Raw genomic sequence first — 12,805 nt, forward strand, 5'->3', positions numbered from 1 at the left:
ACGAGAAGGTCGCCGGATCGAATCCTGGCTGGGGGCCTTTCTGGGTGGGGTTTGCATGTTCTCTCTGTGCTGCGTGGGTTTTCTCTGGGTACTCCAGTTTCCTCCCGCAGACCAAACGCGTGCATGTTAGTCTGATTGGTAACTCTAAATTGTCTCTTGGTGTGAGTGAGACAGTGGATGCTTGTTTGTCTCGTTTGTCTCTATGTGTCCCTGTGATGGACTGGAGACCTGTCCAGGGTGTTCACCACCTCTCGCACAATGATTGCTGGGTATGAGCACCAGTGACCCCGAAAAAAAAAAAGACGCAGGTAATGTTCGCAGGTAATCATTTTATGTTGTTGGATCATTCTCAAATTTAGAACGTGAACGCTTTGTGCTTATTTTTAGCACAGTTAGCATGTTTTGTGGGACTGTAGGATTTTTTGGATGTCACAGGATTCAGCTCCATAACGCTGCATCCTCTGCTGCGTGTGGCCGCTCACAGGCTTTCTCTGGTAAACAACATCCTGTTAACAGGCTGCTGGCAATTTTCCGCCTGGCTAGACTGCATCACATGCCACTGACTGTATTGATGATGTGTGTACACAGAGCATCACCACACCAGGAATGTGGCACTGATGGCCCCTGGTCCAACCAATGCATGCAAACGCTGATTGATTCACAGGTGAAATGCTTTTAGGCTGAGCATCAACATGTGATGGAGGGCAACACAAAGTGCAAATAAAACAGCTTTTCCACAATCACTGAACATGAAAGGACTTTTGATGCAACGGCACAGGGTGATGCGACGAGGAAATCTGTTGTTTCCAGAACAGACTACGTCGTCGTCCCGCCTGGGACATCTTCAGCTACTAACACTAAATGATAACTTTTACAGCAGGAAATAATCGCAATTATGTTAAACACACAAGTTTATTTGGTTATTTATTTGGATCCCCATTAGCCATTGGCTACACTTCCTGGGGTCTACATCATTAAAAACAAAACATTTATTACAAAGACAGTTACACACATGAGTGCCCATGTCACAAGCAATCATTTAGCACCTGACTGATCCAACTAGCTTCTGTGGCATTTTTAATTTAGCTATTTTAACAAGCTCATAGATGAACAATTTACTTTACAAAGCAAACAATAATAAAGTTATTAGAACTAACATATGTTGTTAAAATACCTTCTGGTACAAATCAATGAAGGCTTTGAAAACTATACCTAATAGATTACTTTTAAAATTCATGAGTGTGTTTAAATGAATATCACAACTTCATGAGCAAATAAAAGTCTTGTCAAAACAGCTGATTGGAACAATATTAACCTTTAAATGTGATGAGTGCACAGCCAAAGCCAGGGGAGATTAGAAATCATCCTGTCAGCCGTTTCCTGCCCTGCTGTCCTCTGTCTGGTTGTTACTGTGGGGTAGTCGTGACTGCAGCAAAAAGAAGCTGCTCTGCACTGCAGACCATCTCACACAACAAGCTTCAGCTCCGTGAGCGTCGATGTACCAGACAGGAAAACCTTACTGCAAAACACGAACCTCATCACTTTACCTGTCGGGGCCTCTCAGGTTGGTCTTGAAAATCAATTAATATAAAAAATAATAATATTTTGAAGCAGGTTTGACAAACACTGCAAACACACAATTTGTTTTGAATCTTCACATTATCTTTACCTGCTTCTTCATTTTCAGGTTGCTGGGGTCACCGGTGCCCATGTCCAGCAATCACTGTGCGAGAGGCGGGGGACACCTGGACAAATCTCCAATTCATCACAGGGACACATAGAGACAAACGAGACAAACAACCATTCACTCTCTCACTCACACCTAGAGACAATTTAGAGTTACCAGTCAGCCTAACATGCATGTTTTTGGTCTGCGGGAGGAAACTGGAGTACCCAGAGAAAAAAACGCACAGCATGCAAAAACTCCACCCAGAAAGGTCCTGGGCTGGGATTTGAACCAGTAACCTTCTTGCTGAGAGGCAGCAGCTCTGGTGACTGAAAGCTGCCACATACTTGAGCGTACTTCACTCCGCGGAGGTCCGGGCATACTCAAGGGGGGCACAACGCGGACTCGAAGCGGACGACCGCAAGCCCTGTTCGCACAAAGATACATTTTTACGACCACGTACACGTACTCTGTATTGCACAATAAACTGCCCGGCGACAGACTGTTTTGTATGCAACACCAACCGCTCTCTGTGTTCCGAGCACCCAGCTGCAAGGATGCACAATCGGGAGGGTCTGGAGATTTCTCGGTGGGCTAATCTAATGTGTGGGCTGCAGGGCCAGCGCTCCCCCCCCTTTTTTTTTTTAGAACTTTTTATTAACAACATATAAACAAACAACACTGCTGCTGCTGCTCCTGGGCCACCGGCAGCTCTTGTTTTGTTTTGTTTTTGTTTACGAGTCAGCTCCAGGGCGTAACCTGTCAATCAATCTAGTAGGCGTGTCATCAAATGATAAATCGGCGACCTCAATTTTTCCCCAAGGTAAACACCCCTACCTGCAGGGCTGGGCTGCAGCCCATCAGGGTGTACGCTCAAGTATGAAGTCTCAACCTCTGTAGACAATACGCTCGGCTCACAGAGTACACACAGTACACCCGAGTATGTGGGAGCCCTGAGCCACCATGACGCCCTGCATCTTAATCAGATATTTTGTTCATTTCGATATAAACACTTTTAATTTTCACCAGTAAAATCCTAGAACCACAGAGTATCCAGCAGAGGGCACACGCAGGCTACTTTCAAGTCATGGGCGTTTACTTAAGTTTCACTTTCAGCACAGACAAAGCAGCGAGCAATACTTTGTAGCATATTTTACTGAACAGATCATGTTTTTTTTTTACAGATCAGTTAAAATAAACTTAATAATGAATTCTCTTCAATCCTCCAATCTGCTTGTCCTTAGCTACATGCCTCTCAAGTTAGCAAGCTAATGTTTAGATAATCTAGCATATGCTATTGCCTTGTAAAACTTCATCTAGACCAACAAATCTAATGTAGAGGTAAAATATATGCATACTATAAACATACACATAATGTAGCTTGTTTTTATTTTGTTATATATCACTACTTTTATTTACTTTTCATTTTATATGCTTTTTATGACTGTTTTATTGTTGTGCGTACCACATCTGTGGATTTTTTTTAATGGTCTCTCGTTAAAACGAGTCCTCGTGACTCAATGAGATTAAATGGTATAAATAAAGGTTGAATAAATTTTCAAAACTAAAATTCTAATGAATTGTGTGAATTGTGAACATGTTGTAAAAAGTGAGCCACGCTGCGTTCTGTGCACGGTGCCCTCATCAGATATGCAGAGCTCCTTGGCAGAACGTCCAGGTGTATTGTGTCCAGCTCTGCAGCTCTTCGGAGCGATACCGTGCTCCACACAAGAACAATGCATCCTGGGAGACCTGCTTCAACACCTGCCGCATGACGGGCCATTTGTTTCCAGGCACTGAAAAATGAGCTGCTCTACATAAGAATAAATCCTCTGTGAAACAATTGTTTGAGCAATTGCTAACAAAAAAAGAAAGTTTATTATAAACTGGAAAAATATAGCAGCATTTGGCATTTAGGGACCATTTAGGAAACAAAATCACTTTAATGTGGATAAAATCCAATTAACAGTGGTGTTGAGGCGAAGTCAAAGTCTCTTGGAAGCTGGAGAGAAGTTGACTTTGACATTCGAGTTGAAGTTGTAGAAACGTTTGGGCTGAAATGAGTTGCTGACATTCATCATTCAGGGAATTTCAAACGTTTTTTTATTGAGCTATTTAAAAGGGAGTTATATGGTTTTGTAAATGCTCTCCTAGCTGTCGTCTTATTATTATTTTTATTATTTTTGGCTGTTCCATCTTTGTGGGTCTCCACATCCTCCTCCATCTCACTCTGTCCCCTGCGTCCTTGTCCTCACTCCAACTGGCTCCAAGTCCTCTCTAACTGCAGCCACACTGTGTATCTGAACACCATAAAGGAAACATTACACACATGTTGACAAACTGTTATACAGCAATTATTAGCAGTGGCCTGGGCAAATGTGACCTTGAACATATGAAAAGATCATGTGACACATTTGTGGTACAAATTCACATCAAGTAAAATTAAATGATTAAATTAGGTACATTTTCTTGAGTGGTTCATAAACTGTGACCCTGACAAGAAAACACCTTGTTTTAACTTTCAAGGTTTAAGGGGACTTTGTCATTCGCATCACGTGTGGTACATGAGGTGGAATGAAATTGTGTACTCAAGGTCCCTCTGCAACACAATTGTTTGAGCAGTTGGTTTAAAAAAAGAAAAGAAAGGTACTTACATCCAAAAATAGCAATAATAAAAAGTATACAAAAAGAAACAGTATACAAGAATCTAAGATATACGCTAAACAATAATATTAATAATATAATCTTCTTTCCTTTTTTCCCTCTTCAGGAGTCTCCACAGCGAATCATCTTCCTCCATCTCACTCTGTCCTCACTCCAACTACCTCCATGTCCTCTCCAACTGCATCCATATATCTCCTGTCTTTTTCCTGGCAGCTGCATTTCTAACATCCTTCTACCAGTATGCCCACTGTCCCTCCTCTGGACATGTCCAAACCATCTCAGTCTGGTCTCTCTAACTTTATCTCCCAGTTGTTCGACCTGTGCTGTACCTCTGATGATCTCATTCCTAATCTTATCCATCCTTGTCACTCCTAAGGAGAACCTCAACATCTTCATTTCTGCCACTTCCAGTTCTGTCTCCTGTCTTTTTGTCCATGTCTCTGTCTCCAGACCATACAACATAGCTGGTCTCACCACTGTCTTGTAAACTTTTTCATTGACATTTGCTGACAGCCGTTTGTCGCAAATCACTCCTGAAACTTTTCTCCATCCACTCCATCCTGCCTGGACTCTCTTCTTCTCCTCTTTACCACACTCCCCATGTTCCTGGACAGTGGACCCCAAGTCCTTGAAGTCCTGCACCTTGGTGACCTCTGCTCCTTGTAGCCTCACTGTTCCACCTCCTCCCTCTCATCCACACATGGACTCCGTCTTACTACGGGCTGACTTTCATTCCTCTTCTTTCAAGTGCATGGATGACCCTCAGCTGTGACCAACCCCTTTAAACCCTTTTTGATATTTTTAATCTGTAAAAACATATAAAAATAAACCTAATGGGTGTATTTTACCATAATTTATCATTGTCCCCTTTTGTCATTTTTATTCTAAAGTTATGATGCTGTCTTTCAGTGTTCTTTATTGGTCTTCAAGTTTCACTGATGTTGCCACTGTGCAATAAAGTAAATGGCAATCATGGTCCCAGACAGAGAAATTAAATTTTAACCAGATTAAATGTCATTATGCGTTTGTATGGAACATGTTTCCTGCTGCTTACAAATCATGAACCCAACAACATCCTGGAACACCTCGGGGGATTTTAGTGGTGAGGCTCAAAAACAAGAGCTTTATTCATGCCAGGTGTTGTATGGCTGAACAGATGCAGGCAGATTCAGAGTGGTACCGTTTGGGAGACAACTGGTCTCAGTGCAGATCCGTTACGTTGCTTGAGTTGTTGGATAATCTGCTTAAACTGCCCTCGTGAGACACATTGATCCTGGCAGCTGCACTCATTAGGCCTGCTCAGACTGAAATATCTGTTTTTAAATTTTTCTCACAGCGAATAACCAAAATATGTTAAATACTAGAGAAGTTGCATTTCCTGTGGAAATGTGGTGTGAATGCTTAGAACATGCTGAAAAACAGCTGGAATTATTTAGCTTTTTGAAATATGTAGCTTTTTCTGCCATTTTTTTTTTTACCTCATAGACAATGAATAGAGCTCATTTTACATCCTTCAAATCTTTAGATCTGCCTTTTACTGCTTCTTTCACATTTTGTTCTGGTTCAGCTTCTTTCTGTTTCCTTGAGCACATTTTATTTATTCAGCTATTTTCAGCTATTTTTGCTGATTTTTTTCTAGCTGTTTTGTGCTCTTTTCAGATTATTTCTGTTAACTATAATATTTTTGTGCTTCTTCTAACTTCTTTCTGCTATTTTCATCTTCTTATGCTCCTTTCAGCTTTTTTTTTACTTCAGCACAAGGAAGGATCTGCGGTGGAAGTGGTCTCCAGCTACAAGTACTTGGGTGTACACATGAATGACAACCTCAGCTGGAGCAACAACACCACCAGCCTGATCAAGAAAGCTCATCAGAGACTCTACTTCCTCAGGCGGCTGAGGCGAGATGGACTGAGAAGCTCAGTCCTCACCTCCTTCTACAGGTGTGCAGTGGAGAGCATCCTGTGCCCCAGCATCAATGTGTGGCATGGAGGCTGCACAGCTGCAGAAAGAAAAGCTTTGCAGAGAGTGGTGAAGGCTGCACAGAAGATGTTGGAATCAGCCTCCCCACCATCACAGACATCTACACCTCCAGATGCAGGAAGAGGGCCACCTGCATCATGAAGGACCCCACTCACCCAGCACACACACTTTTTGCCCCACTCCCCTCAGGAAGGAAGTTAAGGAGCATTAAGTGTAGAACCACTAGACTGAGGAACAGCTTCTACCCTGAGGCTGTTAGACTCATGAATCTCTAATCAGGATAATCACTGTGAAAAATCACATCATGTTGCTGCTGATCTGTTTCATGTTGCTGCTGATCTGTTTCATGTTGCTGTGTTCATTTGTGCTCATCTGCTCACACAGACTCATGGTCGTGCTGCTGTTCTGCATATTGTTGTACTTAGTGCTTAGCATATTTTTAGTTTATGCTTTTCTTAGTTTATATCTTAGATCTTATTACTGTTTCTTTTTTGTCTTTAAAAAAAAAACATTTTATTGTTGGATGTAACTGGGACACTGTCTACAAAATTTTGCTTCTCCACATGTACCACATGAGGTGCAAATGACAATTAAAGTAAACTCTGACTCATATATAGTGGTTTTTATGCTAATTCAAGCTTTTTCAGCTAATTCCACATTTTACACTCATTTAAACCTTTTTCAACCTAATTCAGCAAAAATGTGTTCTCTCCACTTATAATTTCTGCTTCTTTCTGCCCTTTAAGCTCCTTTTAAGCAATTTTTGCTAATTTAAACTTTTTATAGAGTTTTTACTTTTTGTGCTCATTTTTGCTTTTTTCAGCCAAATAGTGCAAACGTGTTCTTTCAGTTTTCTTATAGTATTTAAAGCTTTTTCTACCTTTTCAGCTACACTTTTAGAATTCATTTGAGCTCATTTAATCTGTTGTCAGAATAATTCAAGTTTTTCTTGGTAATTTCTGCTACTTTCAGCCTAAATAACTTATTTCAATTCAGCTTTTTCAGTTGGTTTCAGCTTTTTTTTGCTATTTTAGCTACTATTTAACAGTTTTATGCAAATTTGAGCTTTTTCAGTCACATTTTCTTAGCTCATTTCAGCTCTTCCCACTTTCCTCTCCTAGGTTAAACTTCTTTCTGCATTTTAGAATAGAATAGAATAGAAACAGCCTTTATTGTCCCACGGATGGGAAATTCAAGTGTAACAGCAGCAACAGATAAAATGATTTCACACAAAAGTTCCTAAATGTCAATAAACAATACCATATATAAAGAAATAAGATAAACAATATCAATAATAATGTTCAATATGTGTTGGAACATTGATAAGGACAGACTATTTACAATTCAGTATTATAGGTAGAGTGTGTGTTTTAGCAGAGGTCAGCATGTATTCAGTCCTTATTTTCGGCTAGTTTTTAGATGTTTGTTGCTAATTGTAGCTTTTTTTTAAACTAATTTCCTATTTTTTGTGCTAATTTCTGCTTATTTAAACCTAATTCAGCAAATGTGTGATACTGTCGCTTTCTTCTGCTAATTTAGGCTTGCTAATTAATTCAGCTAATTTCAGCTGTTTTTCAGCAAGTTCTTCTGCAATCAGCATTAACACATTTTGCTGGAAATGCATTTTTTTTCTAGTTTATGCATAATATTTTTTTAAGTTAAACAATATTTGATAAATCTCAGAATATAATTTGCTGTAAAACTGAAGTAGATTATATTTCGTGTGATGACGCTTTGCCTTTCGATCCTCTTTATTTCCACATGCACAACCTCTCAGGTGCAAAGAACAGATAACTTTTAATCATGGATAAAAGTCAGAAACCTAATGTTTTAAAAACCCAGCAGTCGTTGGAAGAAATGCATATCACCCGCCACCTTTCAAGCCACAGTTTTAAACTAAAATAAATTTACGTTGAAAAATGGTGAAATTGTAACTAAATTTTAATTTTAATTTAAACTAATGATTTGTGCAATCTCTGAGTAAATGACTCAACTCAAATATTAAATGTTCTGAGTTGCAGCTGTTGGATTATGTCGAATAACTGTGTTGGCCATCCTGACTCTGGTTCCCACCAAAAGGCTTTAGTTGTAGATGTTTCTCCAATGTTTACTTTAGAAAGTTTCATTTAAATGTGTCCAACGATTCATGAGATATTTTGCTAACAAACTGACACATGAACGTATCTACACCCTCTCATAGAAACAACATCTTCCTCGTTTGTGTTTTTTTTTTTTCTTGTCACATGTTTTTGCTGATCATTTTGGTTTCACAACTTTATGTTTTTGATGCGGGGAGTGGTGGCTCAGAGGTTAGAGAAGGTGGGCCTGTGAACAGACGGTCACCAGTTCAACTCCCTGTAACGACATCAAACGGGTGGGAAACATGAAGCAACCACGCCCACCCGCCTCATTTGCCCCACTTTTGACCCTTGAGCAAGGCCCTTAACCCCCACCATCTGCTCCTCAAGGCGCCCCATAGCCGCTCTCTGCTCCACCCAGAGAGCTGTGGTCGCATCAGGAAGAGCATCCGGTGTAAAAGCAATTGCTAAGGGAGCAGCTGAAAGAAGATGAAAAACAAACCTTCATGTTTTTGATCTATGATCAATGACTACCGAAACGTTTACTTCCTCTTATTTGTTTACCGTCTGTTTTCTGTTTCCGTCTCGTCATTTTAAACCAGTCACGGCAGACGCGTGCCTTCCCTGAGTGACGAGTTTTCCCAAGTGTCTCTACAGACTTGCTCACAAGGGAATTGCTCATTTGCATTTAAATTATGACGTCCAATTTATGACACTCGTCATCGCTACAAGCGAAAGATTACCCGATCATGTACCCGTTTGACAACAAAGCACAGATTTACAAATTCTTGACGGGACGTGAGGTTGAAAATATGAGTAAATGTTCAAGAAAACACACAACCCCAAATCAGACGAAGCCGGTATGCTGTGTAAAATGTAAATACAACAAAATGGAAAGATTTGCAAATCTCATAACCCCCGTTTTCAGCAACTCATAAAGGAACCCTGGGTAAAAAAAATAAAAAGGATAGATTGATATATTTTATCAATGGAACATGAAATACATTTAAAATGTTCAATACAAAACAAAAAGATAGACTATATAAATAAGCAAATAAGATTAAAAAAAATCCAGGTCATGGGTTATAAAATGTCACAAATTAAACGTTACAATAAAAAAAAAACCAGCTGAAGGAACATTTAGAGGTTAATTGTCAACAGATGAGTGAGGACTGGGTCTTAAAAAACAAGTCTTAAAAAAAAAGGAGAAGAATTTTAGATTCAATGTTTTTCAATGGAAACTTGTAAGACGTTCAATATCCCATCATGTACAATTATTATTATTATTAATATTTTTAAGTAGAATCTGAAGAAAACTGAAGGCTGAAAGTCCATTTTGAATGGTTGAGATCTTGGGACCCTCAAGGTGCTGCTGCATTATAAACAGGTCTGGTTCTGTTCTGCATGGGCTCACGAGCACGTCCACAAATTATTGTCCGTAAAAGCAATCACTGCTGGTTAAAGCTCTATCATGCAAAGAAGCCACGGCTCTTCAACTGAACTGCTCAGGGGGCCACAGTTGAAGAGCCAGCAGCAGCGATCGCTTGACAAATGTGACTGTTCGTGTTAATGTTCAGGCTTGCGTTGTCATTTGTGCTGAAGTCGGTGTTACTGGTTGTAAATGGGCACCACAGGTCAGAGGTTGTTGTTCAGGTCTCTCTTGTAAATGAGTCCTCGAGGCTCAATGGGATTTACCCGTCTAAATAAAGGTTGAATGAAAAATGTTCCCCGTATGTATAAGGGGGGAAGCACTCAGTGGTTAAAACAGCGAGTATCTTCGCTGAAGAATGATGTTTCAGGGTGAGACCTGGCGTGTGTTGTGTGAACCAGTGCTTTCAGTGGAGTGGGGTCTCTTCTGAAAATATTCTGTATGCTCGTTAAAATGTTGAAAAATGAAATAGACACGTACCAGGATGGCCTCAGACTAAAATATTTGACATTTCACATTGTTTAAAGGTCTCTCACGGATGTTTTCCGATTATTATTTAATTTTTCCTTGTTTGTTTTTTATTAAAGAACTCATCAGCAGGCCAGACTAACGCCAGCCCGCGGGCCGCTAGTTGAATAACCCCTCCATACATGAACACCATCCAGAACTGCTGCCGTCTTCTCTGGACCAAAACTTTGAACAAGTGGAGAACTGTTTTGTGGTCAGGCGGATCTAAACTTAGTTGGAAACAACTAAAACATTACCCCATATTAAAAAGATGAAGGAGCCTCTCTGATGGTATGGGGGTGCATTAATACCTCTGGCACAGGCTGCTTCAACTTCTGGAAAGGCACCGTTAATACAGAAATGGATAACGTTATATATGCACTTATTTAGCAACAAAAACATAAACATCCAGAAAAAAGCCGAGGACTGCTGAGCAGCTAAAATCCCACGTCCGACAAGAATACAACATTTAACCTTTAAAAGTGCCAACAACTGGTCTCCTTAGATCCGGGACACTTGAAGACAGTTGTTAAAGGAAGAGACGGTGAGTCATAGTGGGAAACATGGTCGTCCTGTCTTGTTTGTTGCGTTGCTGCAATAAATAAATAAATCACCTTTTTAAATTGTACATACCTTGGCTCGAGGGTCTGTGGTAGCTCTGTGGTCAGTGCTGCAGTCTTGTAAACCTGAGGTTACTGGTTTGAGCCAAGGTTGCGTCAGGAAGTTCGCTCACTGTGCTGACCCCAGCAGCAGAACAATACATCTCTGCTGGAGTTTGTCAAGCAACACGTGAACGACTCTGCTTTTCAGCAGCCTGCCCTCGCCAAGATTTAATTTGACTTCTCTTTGCCACTCTCTCATAAAGCTTAAACTGGTGAAGAAGCAGGGCAACAGTTCATGTATGTGCAACCTTTTCCATCACACCTGCTGGAGCTTGTAACTCCCGAGTGGTCGCTGGCCTCTCGTCCCATTTCTTCTCGTCACTCGGTTTGTGAGGACGGCCTGATCTTGGTGCACATCTCATATTCCTTTCTGTTTTAATGACGGATTTAACAAAACTCCTGGGGATATTTCTTGGAAATCCTTTCGTATTCATCCCAACTTTGCACTGCTCTTGAATATTTTCCCAGTGTTGCAACAGGACAGTCACTTCAAAAAAAGAATTAAAATTTGTGCATTCTGCTTTACGTTACATATTTTTATTGGTATTGCGTTGTATGAATGTGATTTCACTTGAACAGTGAAGGTTTTTTTTAAAAACTATGAAAAGGCTCATTTTTATCGACCACAATTGATTTATAGCAGCAATAAACGCATAAAACATCAAAAAGGGAGTGAATATTTTAAAAGGCACCAGAAGCAGTTTGTCTAAAATGTGTTGCTGTGGCAAGAAATGCAAATGAGTCAAATGACTTCCTCTGCTTAGAAACCACAGCCAACCCATGCATAGTTGGCCTATAAATAGTCTTGCATTGCTCTCCGCTGTGGTTTACAGGCTGCTTGCACTGCAGTCACGACTGCCCCAAACACAGCCAAGCTCTCTTCCTGTCGGCTCACTGGGAGTACTGCAGCTGCTCTCCCCCCTACCTCCCTCTCCCCGCAGTCACAGGATGTCCCTGCGTCAGAGCCAGGCTTTACCATCTCTGCTGATCATCACAACCGTATACGGTAATCCTTTGAGCTCCCTGCACACCCTTACGTCACGGAGACTTACGTCACACGCCAGTGACGACACACTTCAGACCATAAATCCATGCTGGTATTATAAACCAGCATGAGGGAGGGACACAGAGATGGGTGTGATGAATTTAGCTCATGAACTGCCCCCCTGTGGAGGCTTCAGGAGCAGTCAGTTTTCATTATCCTGCTCCACCATCATGTGTTTTGTAAATGTTACGTATGATCCTAGGTGGGTGCATTAAACTAAGTTTGCACACACTAACAGAATTATAAAGTGCAGCTGGCAGATACTGAATGTGCAGAACGTTTATTAAGCATCTATACAACCCAATTTTAAAACAACGAGACATGAGAAATGTAAATAAAAACAGACTGCAACAATTTGCAAATAACATCTCTCATGCATTATTCACAGTAAACACATTGTAAGGGAATACCCAGAGAGTATCAAGGTTCAAGGTTCTTTACTGTCATTCACATCATATGTGGTACATGAGGTGGAACGAAATTGTGCACTCCAGGTCCCAGTTACACCCAAAAATAACAAAAATAAAATGTATAAAAAGAAACAATACACAAGGATCTAAGATATACGCTAAACGAACGCTAAAAAATGTGCTAAAAATCTAAGATACATGCTAAACACTGATAATGTAAAATACGGTATATCAAACAGCAGACCGAACATGAGTCTGTAGTGAGCAGATAGGTGTGACTACAGCAGCATAAAGGCAAGCGATCAGCAGCATGTACAGCAGCATAAAGGCAAGTGATAAGCAGCATGTACAGCAGCATAAAGGC

Source organism: Nematolebias whitei, chromosome 4, assembly GCF_014905685.2.
Source record: "Nematolebias whitei isolate Nwh7 chromosome 4, NemWhi1, whole genome shotgun sequence".
Taxonomy (NCBI): domain Eukaryota; kingdom Metazoa; phylum Chordata; class Actinopteri; order Cyprinodontiformes; family Rivulidae; genus Nematolebias; species Nematolebias whitei.